The sequence below is a fragment of the Pseudophryne corroboree genome, chromosome 3, assembly GCF_028390025.1.
Source record: "Pseudophryne corroboree isolate aPseCor3 chromosome 3, aPseCor3.hap2, whole genome shotgun sequence".
Taxonomy (NCBI): domain Eukaryota; kingdom Metazoa; phylum Chordata; class Amphibia; order Anura; family Myobatrachidae; genus Pseudophryne; species Pseudophryne corroboree.
Genome location: NC_086446.1, coordinates 86,087,750 through 86,104,268, shown reverse-complemented (window position 1 = coordinate 86,104,268; position 16,519 = coordinate 86,087,750). Strand labels below are relative to the sequence as shown.

Below are 16,519 nucleotides of genomic sequence, written 5' to 3'. Positions count from 1 at the left end.
ACAGCCAGCATCATTGGGATATGTCAACACCAGTACACTCATTAAAAGGTGGAATAAATAAATTAATAGTGTTAGATTTCAGGAAATTACCAATAGATATCATACAATGTATTTAAAGGTCCTCCCATCTACAGAATTGTGTAAGGGGGGGGGGTCTGAACTTTGGATAGACACTGTCTAGATAGTCCATAGGTCAACACCATTTGGTCAACAGGCATTACGTCAACGGGTATAAGATGTTGACACACATATGGCCGACACAGGTTTTTTGGGGATTTTCAAATTTTATTTCAACTTGTGCTTGGTTTACCCCACGTGGACTAGGGAAGAGTAACTTTGCCCGAAGCTTGGTGTGCGAAGTTACAAGTGATGAAACATACAAAATGACACAAAAACATCCATAAAAAGATTGTGTCGATCATTCCCATGCTGACCTTTTTTTTTCTTTCCTTTTCTAACCTGTCGGTCTAACGCATGTCAACCTATTGGCGGTCTGTCTAATTACTTCAGATCTTTTTTTACTACACTCTGTAAGGGACAGGGAAAGCACTATGGGGGTCATTCAGAGTTGATCGTTTGCTGCCGGTTTTCGCAATGCAGCGATCAGGTAAAAAAACGGTAAAACTGCGCATGCGTATGCACCGCAATGCGCAGGCGCATCGTACGGGTACAAAGAGGATCTGTGCTGGGCAATGGATTTAACGAAGAATCCATTTGCACAGCCGATCGTAAGGAGATTGACAGAAAGAGGGTGTTTATGGGTGTCAACTGACCATTTTCTGGGAGTGTTTGGGAAAATGCAGGCGTGTCCAGGCGTTTGGAGGGCGGATGAAAATAGGAGCTGACGTGTATATAATAAAAAGTTATTTATTTATAAGAATGACATCACATGAAAAATTAATTGTATATCTATAATAATTATGCCAAATTGGATAGTTGAACACCTTGATTTTTTGAGAATAAAATTGCCGGAGGACCCTGCCCTCTTGCACACCTTAACTTTGGACTTTGTTGAAATAGCAAGCTGCTGACTGAGTCACCCCTGCTCCGGCTCCACATCCCGGCGCAACGCCATCTCTGTCCGCCGCTCTCATCAGCACGCCGCTGACAACCCGTTGCACCCGCCTGACGATAGTACAACTACCTCCCTGCTGCACAGCAAACAGTGGGCACTGCAGGACTATACAGCCGAGGACGCTCGGTCTGTACCAGCCCACAGAGAGGTATCTAGCAACTCATCCGGCAACAGGTATATTTGCTACATTGAGACTGCATACTCCGGCAATTTTATTCTCATCACCAACTGACTGGTTGTTTATTTACTGTGGACACTATCTCTGGAAATTGATACCGGACACATTGTTATATCAGCATTGCAGGTGCTTACCCACAGTTTATATTCCTATATAAAAATCAAGGTGTTCAACTATCCAGTTTGGCATAATTATTATTATAGATATACAATTAATTTTTCATGTGATGTCATTCTTATAAATAAATTACTTTTTATTATATACACGTCAGCTCCTATTTTCATTGCTCCAACACATTGTGCAGCCGTTCCCTCCCTATTCTTTACATTTGTTTCAATTAAACACCCACACAGTGTTTTTCACGACAGCGCAGGTGCTGGAGCAACTATACTTAATATTGGTTGTATTTTTATATTCTAAGGCGCTATACAGCAGGTTCCTTGTTGTTTTCTGTTGTTTGGATGTCTGACGTCAAATCCAGGACCTTCATCGCTGGATTCATAGCACAGGGTAAGTAATTGCAGGGCTAGTTCTGTTTTACACAAACAATTTTTAACATAGCATGGCTGCACAAGCGATCGCAGCCCTGCTATGCTAAAATACCATCCCCCATAGGCGGCATCTAGTTAATCGCACGAGCAACAAAAAAGTTGCTACGTTCGATCAAGTCGGTATGACCCCCCCATGTGCGGAAAAGTAGAACCATCTACAAAGAGGCCCGATCCCAGCCTCTGCCACCTCACTACCGATGGAGGCCTTGTCTATTAATGAGGACACTGTTCATCTGATAAAGCCTCTCTAAAAAGTGACATTGGGGTATATGCAATTGCGGTCGAATTCCCGAAATTGTCGAATTTCGGGTCATTTTCGACCAAAAAAAAAAATCGCCTATGCAATTCAGTGCTTTCCGACCAAAAAACGGACTTTCAAAATTCGACTTTTTGAAATTCGACTTTTTGCAAATTCGACTTTTCTGCAATGATACAAGTGCTGCAATTCGACCAAAGCATATTCAATTCAAGTTTGGAAATTCGACAGCAGTGCTTTTAGACAGCAAATTCGTCATTTTCAATCCGCCACACTTTGGAGGGTGAAAACAAATAAAAAAATTTTAAACATGTTTTTTTTTGTGTTTTTTTTTGGGGGGAATAGCAGATCTATTTATATTAGAAGGGATTAGGTACTTTTTTTTTTTTTTTGGAGGCACAAATATTATTTATATATTTTTTAAAATATTATTATTATTTTTTTTAATGCTGGAACGGTGAAATCATAAAAAAAAATGGCGTGGGGTCCCCCCTCCAAAGCATAACCAGCCTCGGGCTCTTCGAGCTGGTCCTGGTTCTAAAAATGCGGGGAAAAAATTGACAGGGGATCCCCCGTATTTTTAAAACCAGCACCGGGCTCTGCGCCTGGTGCTGGTGCCAAAAATACGGGGGACAAAAAGAGTAGGGGTCCCCCGTATTTTTAACACCAGCATCGGGCTCCACTAGCTGGACAGATAATGCCACAGCCGGGGGTCACTTTTATGCCGTGCCCTGCGGCCGTGGCATTAAATATCCAACTAGTCACCCCTGGCCGGGGTACCCTGGGGGAGTGGGGACCCCTTCAATCAAGGGGTCCCCCCCCCCCAGCCACCCAAGGGCCAGGGGTGAAGCCCGAGGCTGTCCCCCCCCATCCAATGGGCTGCGGATGGGGGGGCTGATAGCCTTTTGTGATAATAAAAAGATATTGTTTTTTCCAGTAGTACTACAAGTCCCAGCAAGCCTCCCCCGCAAGCTGGTACTTGGAGAACCACAAGTACCAGCATGCGGGAGAAAAACGGGCCCGCTGGTACCTGTAGTACTACTGGGGAAAAAATACCCAAATAAAAACAGGACACACACACCGTCGACAGTAAAACTTTATTTCATACGTCGACACACACATACTTACCTATGTTCACAAGCCGACATCGGTCCTCTTCTCCATGTAGAATCCACGGATACCTGAAAAGAAAAGATCAATATACTCACCTCAGCCATGGTCCAGAGATAAATCCACGTACTTGGCAAAAAAACAAACCGAACACCCGCTCCATGCCGGACTGAAAGGGGTCCCATGCTGACACATGGGACACCTTTCCACGAATGAGACCTGTCAGTGACAGCTGTCACAGAAAGGTCTCTAAGCCAATCAGGAAGCGCAACGAAGTTGCGCTCACCTGATTGGCTGTGCGCTGTCTGTACTGTGACAGCACATCGCAAAGCCGCTCCATTACTTTCAATGGTGGGAACTTAGCGGCTAGCGGTAAGGTCACCCGCCGGTCAGCGGCTGACCGGCGGGTGACCCCACCGCTACCCGCAAAGTTCCCACCATTGAAAGTAATGGAGCGGCTTTGCGATGTGCTGTCACAGTACAGACAGCGCACAGCCAATCAGGTGAGCGCCACGGAAGTAGCGCTTCCTGATTGGCTGAAGGGACGTCCGTGACAGGAGTCACGTGATGTCCCGGCATTCGGGAGAAAGGGGTCTGATGTGAAAACATTGGACCCCTTTCTAGTCCGGTATGGAGCGGGTTTTTGCGGATTTTTTTTTTTAAACAAGTACGTGGATTTTACTCTCTGGACGTGGATTTGTCTCTGGACGCTGGAAGGTGAGTATAATTTTTTCACAGGTACCCTCGGATCGTCGGAGACCGTGGCAGTCGGCGTGTCAACATAGGTAAGTATGTGTGTGTCGGTAGTGTGTAATAAAGTTTTACTATCAAGGTGTGTGTGTCCTGTTTTTATTTGGGTATTTTTTTCCCAGTAGTACTACAGGTACCAGCGGACCCGTTTTTCTCCCGCATGCTGGTACTTGTGGCTCTCCAAGTACCAGCTTGCGGGGGAGGCTTGCTGGGACTTGTAGTACTGCTGGAAAAAACAATATCTTTTTATTATCACAAAAGGCTATCAGCCCCCCCATCCGCAGCCCATTGGATGGGGGGGGACAGCCTCGGGCTTCACCCCTGGCCCTTGGGTGGCTGGGGGGGGGGGACCCCTTGATTGAAGGGGTCCCCACTCCCCCAGGGTACCCCGGCCAGGGGTGACTAGTTGGATATTTAATGCCACGGCCGCAGGGCACGGCATAAAAGTGACCCCCGGCTGTGGCATTATCTGTCCAGCTAGTGGAGCCCGATGCTGGTGTTAAAAATACGGGGGACCCCTACTCTTTTTGTCCCCCGTATTTTTGGCACCAGCACCAGGCGCAGAGCCCGGTGCTGGTTTTAAAAATACGGGGGATCCCTGGCCAATTTTTCCCCTGCATTTTTAGAACCAGGACCAGCTCGATGAGCCCGAGGCTGGTTATGCTTTGGAGGGGGGACCCCACGCCATTTTTTTTTCGGGTTTTTCACGTTTTTTTACCGTTTTTTAAAATCGCGGCAAAATCCGCCAAATCGGCCGATTTTCGCCCGCGACTCTGGCGAATCCGTTTTTCATTGAATATGGTGAATTCCGGAAGCCACCTTCCGGGATTCACCTGTCGAATTGAGTCGAATTAAAAAACGGCGAAAATTGCCGCGAATTCGACCGCAATTGCATATACCCCATTATCTAGCACAGCCAGGTATCAACTAAAGGAATCCCAAAACATTACGTTCTGGGAATGAGAAGATTCTTTAAGATGGGGAGAAAATGCTTCATTTGCCCCCACACACACGAAAAAAACAAAAAACAAACACAGAACCAGACACAGAATCACCTGGAAAACAGCGGATTGTGGGCAGATGCTGTATAATAAGATCGGCCTCAGTATGAGTAGGTAGCTTAGGCCGGTATACACTGGTAGTGTCACATGATATATGTGTGCGTCCAGGTACGTCACTGACAGCCTGTCTCCACATGAAATAGGAAGACGCAGACACACTGGAAACCCGCACAGCTGAGCAAGTACAATCCTTACATGGGGATGTGACAGAGAAAAGGAAGTCAACTGCAAATGCTGGACCCTTAACCCTTTATGACCCATTGCATGTTTCTGGTGCATCCCAGTGCTGACACTGGTAAAGCAGACCTATGAGGCCCAAAGTAACCCCCCACCAAAATAGATGGTTTGCTTATTTTGGTTTTTAGTACATAAAGCATTGTAGCTCGTACACCAAAACATTGCGATCCGTTCTAATTCAATATCTTGATGCTCCAGCATCTGCCAGTATTTTCGTACATTTAAATGGATATTGGGATTTGAATGGAAACAGTCATCACAATACAGTCTATATAATATATTTTTTAGTAACATACATTTAAATGGACAAGGGGTTATAATAAGAATTAACTCACCGGTAATTCTATTTCTCGTAGTCCGTAGTGGATGCTGGGAACTCCGTAAGGACCATGGGGAATAGCGGGCTCCGAAGGAGGCTGGGCACTCTAGAAAGATTTATGACTACCTGGTGTGCACTGGCTCCTCCCACTATGACCCTCCTCCAAGCCTCAGTTAGGACACTGTGCCCGGACGAGCTGACATAATAAGGAAGGATTTTGAATCCCGGGTAAGACTCATACCAGCCACACCAATCACACCGTACAACTTGTGATACTATATCCAGTTTGACAGTATGAAAACAACTGAGCCTCTCAACAGATGGCTCAACAATAACCCTTTAGTTAGCAATAACTATTTACAAGTATTGCAGACAATCCGCACTTGGGATGGGCGCCCAGCATCCACTACGGACTACGAGAAATAGAATTACCGGTGAGTAAATTCTTATTTTCTCTGACGTCCTAGTGGATGCTGGGAACTCCGTAAGGACCTTCGGGATTATACCAAAGCTCCCAAACGGGCGGGAGAGTGCGGATGACTCTGCAGCACCGAATGAGAGAACTCCAGGTCCTCCTCAGCCAGGGTATCAAATTTGTAGAATTTTGCAAACGTGTTTGCCCCTGACCAAGTAGCTGCTCGGCAAAGTTGTAAAGCCGAGACCCCTCGGGCAGCCGCCCAAGATGAGCCCACCTTCCTTGTGGAATGGGCATTTACAGATTTTGGCTGTGGCAGGCCTGCCACAGAATGTGCAAGCTGAATTGTACTACAAATCCAGCGATCAATAGTCTGCTTAGAAGCAGGAGCACCCAGCTTGTTGGGTGCATACAGGATAAACAGCGAGTCAGATTTTCTGACTCCAGCCGTCCTGGAAACATATATTTTCAGGGCCCTGACAACGTCTAGCAACTTGGAGTCCTCCAAGTCTCTAGTAGCCGCAGGCACCACAATAGGCTGGTTCAGGTGAAACGCTGACACCACCTTAGGGAGAAACTGGGGACGAGTCCTCAATTCTGCCCTATCCATATGGAAAATCAGATAAGGGCTTTTACATGATAAAGCCGCCAATTCTGACACTCGCCTGGCTGAAGCCAAGGCCAATAACATGACCACTTTCCACGTGAGATATTTCAGATCCACGGTTTTTAGTGGCTCAAACCAATGTGATTTTAAGAAACTCAACACCACGTTGAGATCCCAAGGTGCCACAGGAGGCACAAACGGGGGCTGAATATGCAGCACTCCTTTCACAAATGTCTGAACTTCAGGTACTGAAGCTAGTTCTTTTTGAAAGAAAATCGACAGAGCCGATATCTGTACTTTAATGGAGCCTAGTTTTAGGCCCATATTCACTCCTGCTTGCAGGAAATGCAGAAATCGACCTAGTTGAAATTCCTCTGTTGGGGCCTTTTCGGCCTCGCACCATGCAACATATTTCCGCCATATGCGATGATAATGATTTGCCGTAACATCTTTCCTGGCTTTAATAAGCGTAGGAATGACTTCTTCCGGAATGCCCTTTTCCTTCAGGATCTGGCGTTCAACCGCCATGCCGTCAAACGCAGCCGCGGTAAGTCTTGGAACAGACAGGGCCCCTGCTGTAGCAGGTCTTGTCTGAGCGGCAGAGGCCACGGGTCCTCTGAGATCATCTCTTGAAGTTCCGGGTACCACGCTCGTCTTGGCCAATCTGGAACCACGAGAACTGTGTTTACTCCTCGCTTTCTTATTATTCTCAATACCTTTGGTATGAGAGGCAGAGGAGGGAATACATAAACCGACTGGTACACCCACGGTGTCACTAGAGCGTCCACAGCTATCGCCTGAGGGTCCCTTGACCTGGCGCAATATCTTTTTAACTTTTTGTTGAGGCGGGACGCCATCATGTCCACCTGTGGTTTTTCCCAACGGTTTACCAGCATCTGGAAGACTTCTGGATGAAGTCCCCACTCTCCAGGGTGGAGGTCGTGTCTGCTGAGGAAGTCTGCTTCCCAGTTGTTCACTCCCGGAATGAACACTGCTGACAGTGCTAGTACATGATTCTCCGCCCATCGGAGAATTCTTGTGGCTTCTGCCATTGCCATCCTGCTTCTTGTGCCGCCCTGTCGATTTACATGGGCGACTGCCGTGATGTTGTCTGACTGGATCAGCACCGGCTGGTGTAGGAGCAGGGATTTTGCTTGACTTAGGGCATTGTAAATGGCCCTTAGTTCCAGAATATTTATGTGAAGGGAAGTCTCTTGACTCGGCCATAGTCCTTGGAAGTTTCTTCCCCGTGTGACTGCCCCCCAGCCTCGAAGGCTGGCATCCGTGGTCACCAGGACCCAATCCTGTATGCCGAACCTGCGGCCCTCTAGAAGATGGGCACTCTGCAGCCACCACAGTAGAGACACCCTGGTTCTTGGAGACAGGGTTATTAAGCGATGCATCTGAAGATGCGATCCGGACCATTTGTCCAACAGGTCCCACTGAAAGATTCTGGCATGGAACCTGCCGAAGGGAATTGCTTCGTAAGAAGCTACCATCTTTCCCAGGACCCGCGTGCAGTGATGCACCGATACCTGTTTTGGTTTCAGGAGGTCTCTGACTAGAGATGACAACTCCCTGGCTTTCTCCTCCGGGAGAAACACTTTTTTCTGGACTGTATCCAGAATCATCCCCAGGAACAGTAGACGTGTCGTCGGAACCAGCTGTGACTTTGGGATATTCATAATCCAGCCGTGCTGGTGCAGCACTTCCTGAGATAGTGCTACTCCCACCAACAACTGCTCCTTGGACCTCGCTTTTATTAGGAGATCGTCCAAGTACGGGATAATTAAAACTCCCTTTTTTCGAAGGAGTATCATCATTTCCGCCATAACCTTGGTAAATACCCTCGGTGCCGTGGACAGTCCAAACGGCAGCGTCTGGAATTGGTAATGGCAATCCTGTACCACAAATCTGAGGTACTCCTGGTGAGGATGGTAAATGGGGACATGCAAGTAAGCATCCTTGATGTTCAGGGATACCATGTAATCCCCCTCGTCCAGGCTTGCAATAACCGCCCTGAGCGATTCCATCTTGAACTTGAATTTTTTTATGTATGTGTTCAAGGATTTCAAATTTAAAATGGGTCTCACCGAACCGTCCGGTTTCGGCACCACAAATAGTGTGGAATAGTAACCCCGGCCTTGTTGAAGTAGGGGTACCTTGATTATCACCTGCTGGGAATACAGCTTGTGAATTGTCGCTAGCACCGCCTCCCTGTCTGAGGGAGCAATCGGCAAGGCAGATTTTAGGAACCGGTGGGGTGGAGACGCCTCGAATTCCAGTTTGTACCCCTGAGATACTATTTGAAGGATCCAGGGATCTACCTGTGAGCGAGCCCACTGATCGCTGAAATTCTTGAGGCGGCCCCCCACCGTACCTGGCTCCGCCTGTGGAGCCCCACCGTCATGCGGCGGACTTGGAAGAAGAAGCGGGGGAGGACTTTTGCTCCTGGGAACCTGCTGTTTGTTGCAGCCTTTTTCCCCTACCTCTGCCTCTTGACAGAAAAGACCCGCCTTTTCCACGCTTGTTTTTCTGGGTCCGAAAGGACTGGACCTGATAAAACGGCGCCTTCTTAGGCTGTGAGGGGACATGGGGTAAAAATGCTGACTTCCCAGACGTTGCTGTGGAAACTAGGTCCGAGAGACCATCCCCAAATAATTCCTCACCCTTATAAGGCAAAACTTCCATGTGCCTTTTAGAATCTGCATCTCCTGTCCACTGGCGAGTCCATAAGCCTCTGGTAGCAGAAATGGACAATGCACTTACTTTAGATGCCAGCCGGCAGATTTCCCTCTGTGCATCTCTCATATATAAGACTGAGTCTTTGATATGGTCTATGGTTAGCAGAATCGTGTCTCTGTCTAGTGTGTCAATATTTTCTGACAGTTTATCTGACCAGGCAGCGGCAGCACTGCACATCCATGCTGACGCAATAGCTGGCCTAAGTATAATGCCTGAGTGTGTGTATACAGACTTCAGGATCGCCTCCTGCTTTCTATCAGCAGGTTCCTTGAGGGCGGCCGTATCCGGAGACGGTAGTGCCACCTTTTTAGACAAACGTGTGAGCGCTTTATCCACCCTAGGAGGTGTTTCCCAACGTGACCTATCCTCTGGCGGGAAAGGGAACGCCATTAGTACCTTCTTAGGAATTACCAATTTTTTATCAGGGAAAGCCCACGCTTCTTCACACACTTCATTTAATTCCTCTGATGGGGGAAAAACTACGGGTAGTTTTTTCTTCCCAAACATAATGCCCTTTTTAGTGGTACCTGTATTTACATCAGAAATGTGTAACACCTCTTTCATTGCCTCAATCATGCAGTGAATGGCCTTAGTGGGCATCAGGTTAGACTCATCGTCGTCGACACTGGTGTCAGTATCAGTGTCGACATCTGCGTCTGCGGTCTGAGGTAGCGGGCGTTTCAGAGCCCCTGATGACCTTTGAGACGCCTGGATAGGCACGAGCTGAGAAGCCGGCTGTCCCACATTTGGCATGTCGTCACATTTCTTATGTAAAGAGTCTATACGTGCACTCATTTCTTTCCATAAGCACATCCACTCAGGTGTCTGCCCCGCAGGGGGTGACATCCCTCCTAAAGGCATCTGCTCCGTCTCCACATCATTATCCTCATCAAACATGTCGACACAGCCGTACCGACACACCGCACACACACAGGGAATGCTCTAACAGAGGACAGGACCCACAAAAGCCCTTTGGGGGGACAGAGTGAGAGTACGCCAGCACACACCAGAGCGCTATATAATGCAGGGACTAACTGAGTTATGTCCCCTATAGCTGCTTTTTCTATATAATGTATACTGCGCCTAAATTTTGTGCCCCCCCTCTCTTTTTTTTTTTACCCTTTTCTGTAGTGTAGACTGCAGGGGAGAGCCAGGGAGCTTCCTTCCAGCGGAGCTGTGAGGGAAAATGGCGCCAGTGTGCTGAGGGAGATAGCTCCGCCCCTTTTCCGGGGACTATTCTCCCGCTTTTTTCTATATTCTGGCAGGGGTATTTTCCACATATATAGCCTCTGGGGCTATATATTGTGGTATTTTTGCCAGCCAAGGTGTTATTATTGCTTCTCAGGGCGCCCCCCCCCCAGCGCCCTGCACCCTCAGTGACCGGAGTGTGAAGTGTGTGTGAGGAGCAATGGCGCACCGCTGCAGTGCTGTGCGCTACCTTGGTGAAGACTGATGTCTTCTGCCGCCGATTTTCCAGACCTCTTCTTGCTTCTGGCTCTGTAAGGGGGACGGCGGCGCGGCTACGGGACCGAACACCAAGGACTGGGCCTGCGGTCGATCCCCCTGGAGCTAATGGTGTCCAGAAGCCTAAGAAGCCCAAGCTGGCTGCAAGCAGGCAGGTTCGCTTCTTCTCCCCTTAGTCCCTCGCTGCAGTGAGCCTGTTGCCAGCAGGTCTCACTGAAAATAAAAAAACCTAATTTCTATACTTTCTTTCTAAAGGCTCAGGAGAGCCCCTAGTGTGCATCCAACCTCGGCCGGGCACAAAATCTAACTGAGGCTTGGAGGAGGGTCATAGTGGGAGGAGCCAGTGCACACCAGGTAGTCATAAATCTTTCTAGAGTGCCCAGCCTCCTTCGGAGCCCGCTATTCCCCATGGTCCTTACGGAGTTCCCAGCATCCACTAGGACATCAGAGAAAAAGGGTTAAGGTGCGCAGGGCCTAATGTGATGATGTAGGAGGTGTCCTGAGCTTTGGGGGATAATCAGACTGCACTAGGACAAAATGTATATTTCTATTGGCCTCAAACCCAGTATATGCTTCACAGAATTATGGCAATATATTTGCTTCACTAAACAGCAGCATAGGAAGCAGACGTACTACGCAGGGGACTGGGCACAACAGTGGGTAATCACACAGAACACTACAGTGACTCCATGTGGGGCACTCCACCACCAAATATGGACTATGACGGGTTTACAAGTGAGGGTTAGCATATCATCTATACAAGAGTTGGGTAATAAGCGGCCCTTCAGCTGCTGTGGGACTACACATCCCGGTATGCACTGCCAAAGTTTGATATCAGGGCATGCTAAAACTGTGGCAGGGCATGCTGGGATTTGTAGTTCATCAGCAGCTGGAGGGACACTTATTGCACACCCCTGATGTATATACTAGCACTTTACATAACAGACACGGGGCACCCCAAAGAACCCTGACTATTTTGACCATCTAGCCAGAACCAACTCCATACTAAACATCTACTACTATTAGCTAAACACTGTTCATAAGGAATATATTATACATCACTAGCTTATGTTATATCACCGCCTTTACTTGGGAGACTTCTTCCGATTTTAAAAGTTATTTCATTCTTTATGAGGAAACTTTGCTATGAATGTTCTAAATCCATCAATGGTCTCTAAATATTCGTTATGGTAAGGAGAAATACCGTTATTAACGATAAGTTCTAAGTCCACAGGATCACACTGGGATATGATGACGCGACAGAGGATTTGCACCAAAAGGTCAAAGCTTTCCGCCTCCCAGCATGCAACGGGTCCGTCTACTGAAGACGGACTGGTACAAAAATACCTTTGAGGAGGGTGTTTCATGAAACCAAATGCATAACCGTGAGATACCGCTTCTTGCACCCAGGCATCTGTGGTAGACTGAGCAAGAAAGAAAGGCAATTGGTTTCCCCCAGCACCCTGAATGATAACCGTAACCAGATATAAATCCCACGGTTATCATTCAGAGTGCTGGGGGAAACCAATTGCCTTTCTTTCTTGCTCAGAAATACCCCTCCCTTTCGAGCACCTGAATGATATCACTAAGCTAATTGAGCATCTACCAATATATATATCTGTGGTAGACTGCTGCCAGATCTGTGCAAATTGAAGAAGTCGCCCTCCCAACTGGGATCCCCCAGGTGAAGGCCTGCACCATCAGGCTTATGGCTTATCTTCTGATTTAGACGCCAGTCCTCTGGTAGCCCAATGCTTTTTAGTCTTACCAGACTTGTTGTATTGGGACTGTTTGCCATCACCTTTTCCTTTTGCTTTGCCTTGAGACCACAAAAGGCCGAAAAGCTGGAAATTTAGGCTTGAATTTGTGTGTGTAAGGAAACTTCCCTTTCTTGGAGTCTGCTTCTGACTCCAAAATACTTGTTAATCCTTTACCAAAAAGAATATCTCAGGTAAAAGACTCAAAAACTTTTTGGATTCTGCGAGCGGCTACTACTGAAGCTGATGCCTGAGAGGCAATTGTACCCATATCCAAGGCTGCTTCTTACAAAAACCATCGCCGCCTGTTTGATATGTGCAACATGGGATTTTTGCTTTCTAGATGCCATTGAAAGATTCCCCTCCAATGGATCAGCCCAGGCAGCCACTGCTTTCACCATCCAGGCTGAAGCCATCGATGGTCTTGTAATTGCCCCAGACAAGGAAAAAAATGTTTTTTTTTAGAAAACCATCAACTATCCTATCTGTGACATCATTTAATGATGTTGAAGGCAGAGGTAATGTAGATTTTGGCACTAATCAAATGACATGTGTATCTACTTTGGGAGTCACCTCCATCTTTAAACAGTCCCCAGCCGGAAGAGGATAGTTGGAATTCCATTTCCTTGGAATTCTAAACTTCTTACTGGGCGTAACCCAAGCCTCTTGCATAATTTCCGTTAGCTGATCTGACCCAGGAAACTCAGTCTTAACTGTTTTGGGACGTTTAAACACAGGTGCCTTAGATTTTAACACAGGCTTTCATTGGATAGAATGGCTTTCATTGCATGAATTCACTCAGATATGTCCACTGAGCTGAGACCTTCATCCTCATCTCCGTATGCAGAACCTCCGACGAATCCTCATCTGAAACATGTGTAGACTGTGAAGACGTTGTTTCATGTCTAGGTGATTTACTTACCACTGGCCTTTCAGCCTGTTTTTGTTGAGAGGCTGCTGCTTTCCCTGCTGGATGTGATAAACCTCAGGTGGAATGCTGCATGTAAGGGTTAATAGTGTAATCTATCCCTGGTACAGAAGTTTGAATTATCCGCTCAGCTATACTGGATAATGTCTGTGCAAACGTAGCCCATGGGGGTTCAACTTTCACCTGTCTGCCTTGGATTTTTCAAGAGACCTTGGTGAAAGCTAAAACAATTTATACACAAACCATTCTCAACCAGATCCTGAATTGTTAACCCAGCTTTACAAGACAAACATGACGTGAGTGTTGCTGCTGCTGTGAGTGTATTTTCCCCACCCTTGCCGCTCTTAGACATGATAAAAAAAGAGGATTTTGGTACTTACCGATAAATCCATTTCTCTGAATCCTCTAGGGGACACTGGAGTCATATACAATAGGGGTGTGAAGCTTGCAACCGGAGGTGTGGCACAATCTAAAATTAGCATTGTCTGCACAGCCGGCTCCTCCCCCTTCACATCCCTCGTCCCTCAGTTTTGAAAATGTGACTGAGAGAATAGGACATGAGACTACCGCACCTGGCGAGGAACCGAACCGTACAACATAACAAACAGCATCCAAGAACTTCTTTAACCGAACTAACACCGTTTGTACAATAACACAAACACAGCAGGCTGACAGCACCGAGGCGGGCGTCCAGTGTCCCCTAGAGGATTCAGAGAAATGGATTTATCGGTAAGTACCAAAATCCTCTTTTCTCTTTCATCCACTAGGGACACTGGAGTCATATACAATAGGGGACGTCCCAAAGTTAACCCCCAGGGAGGGAGTGCTGTCAGTGGCCTGCAAACCTAAACGTCCGAACTTAAGAGTCCTCGGATGCGAAGGTATCAAACTTGCAAAATTTTGCGAACGTGTGGGCTGAAGACCACTTCGCCGCTCCGTCTAGTTGAGTAGCAGAAGCATCTCTGGGAGCTGCCCATGAGGTACCCACTGATCGGGTGATAGGAGCACCCGTCTGAACTGTAACCAGTCTGCCACAGAAAACATAAGCTTGTCGAATGGCAAGTCGAAACTATCTAGACAAATACTGCTTAACTGCTGGCCAACCCTTCTTTGGCCAATCATAAAGAACGAACCAATGATCCGACTTTCTGAGGGACGGCGTAACTTACATGTATACCCGTAAATCTCGGACAACATCCAAAGACATTTCCCCATCTGCAAGACCCCTGAAGAATGGGACCACAATTGGCTGGTCTAATGGAAACCCCGAAACAACCTTAGGAAGGAAATCTGCTCTTGTACGGAGTTCTGCCCTTATCCTTATGAAAAATTAAAAAGGGACTCCTACAGGATAAGGCTCCCAAGTCAGCAACCCGCCTGGCCAGAGGCAAGGCAAGCAAAAATGTGACCTTCCCAGAGATATATATATATATATATATATATATATATATATATATAGAGAGAGAGAGAGAGAGAGAAAGAGAAAAGCTGGCGGCACTCCACGGATTTTCAAAGAAAAGACAGCTACACAAGCTTGATTGTCAACGTTTCAGGTGCTGTTTAATCACACCTTTCGTCAGGTATATTTGAAAATCCGTGGAGTGCCGCCAGCTTTTCTCTCTCTGTATTTGCTCCGTTTGGACCGTGGAGGGCACCCAGGTATTTCAACATTTGTTTGGAGTGCCGGTCATATTTGGAACTATATATATATATATATATATATATATATATATATATATATATATAAATGTATTTTTATTTTTTTTTCTTTACGTGGTGAGTCCAAAAATTCAAACACCAAATTTAAGTCCCATGGTGCAGTGGGGGGACGAAAAGGGAGTTGGATCTCTGGCAAAGATGCCAAATGCTGTTGAAATAGGATGGAGAGAGCCCAAAATTTTAACCTTCAGAGAGCCCAGCCTCAGACCGACCTCTAGACCGACCTGAAGGAAAAGTAGTAGTCTGGATAAGTGGGAGTTTGTCGAATCCCACCCACGGGTCTGGACACCAGTCCATGTATCCCTTCAAATCCTGTAGTAGCGCCTGGCTCTGACCGGCGTCTTAATGGTAATCATCGTAGGACTGGCCGTCCTTGGTATCCGTCCGTTTCGTAAGATCTTGGTTTCAATAACCACGCCGTTAAACGCAGCCTGTTCAGGTCTGTGTTGGACCGGTCCCTGAGATAGCAGGTCCTCCCTCTGAGGTAACTGCCAAGGATCTCCCGCTAATAACTCTCACAGGTCTAAGTATCAACTCCTGCGGGTCCAACCTGGTGCGATTAGAATCACCCACACTCGTTCTTGTTTCAACCTTTTACCAAACCCTTGGTATGAGTGGGAAAGGTAGAAAAACGTAAAACTCCCTGTAACACCAAGGAAGTGTTAATGCGTCCACTCCTTCTGTGGATCTCTTGTCGTGGACACATATCTGGGCAGTTGATGGTTTTGCAGAGACGCCCTAGGTCGACGTGAGGTAGACCCCATCTCCTCACCACCATGTCGAAAGTCCGTGGATGAAGCCCCACTCCCCCGGATGCATGTCCTGGCGACTGAGATAATCTACTTCCCAGTTTTCCCCACCTGGAATGAACACTGCCGAGAGGATGATGTTTCGTCTTTTTTTCCACAACAAGATCCTTGTGGCTCCTTTTAACGCCATTCTGCTCCTAGTTCCTTATGCCGTCGTCGTGACATTGTACGACTGTATTTTTATGCGTTGACCCATGACTAGGTCTTCGGCTAAGAGAAGTGTATTGTAAACTGCTCTTAGTTCTAGAATGTTTATGGGTAGTCTGCTCACCATTATTGTCCATCTGCCCTGAAACTGATGTTCCGCCAAGACGGCACCCCAACCTCTGAGACTGGCGTCCGTTGTCAGGTTCCCCCAATCCCAAATGCTGAATCTCTTGCCTGCTGCGAGATTCCTGTGCAACGACCACCAAATCAAGGAGGTTCGTATGTTCGGTGGAAGTCGGATTATTTAAAGTAGAAGCCAGTGCGACCCTGCTCCCTGAGCAATTAGGTTCATCTGGAATGGACAGGGGTGCTGTAGAGAAACAGTTTGTGA

The 16,519-nt window shown here is 47.2% G+C and overlaps 1 protein-coding gene across 1 annotated transcript in view; it reads right to left on the bottom strand.

Annotated features, from left to right (window-relative positions):
* The window catches only part of LOC135057193 (zinc finger protein 569-like), a 150,030-nt gene that overhangs the window by 8,474 nt on the left and 125,037 nt on the right, over nucleotides 1-16,519 (bottom strand). The gene's annotated exons all lie outside the window — the stretch shown is intronic.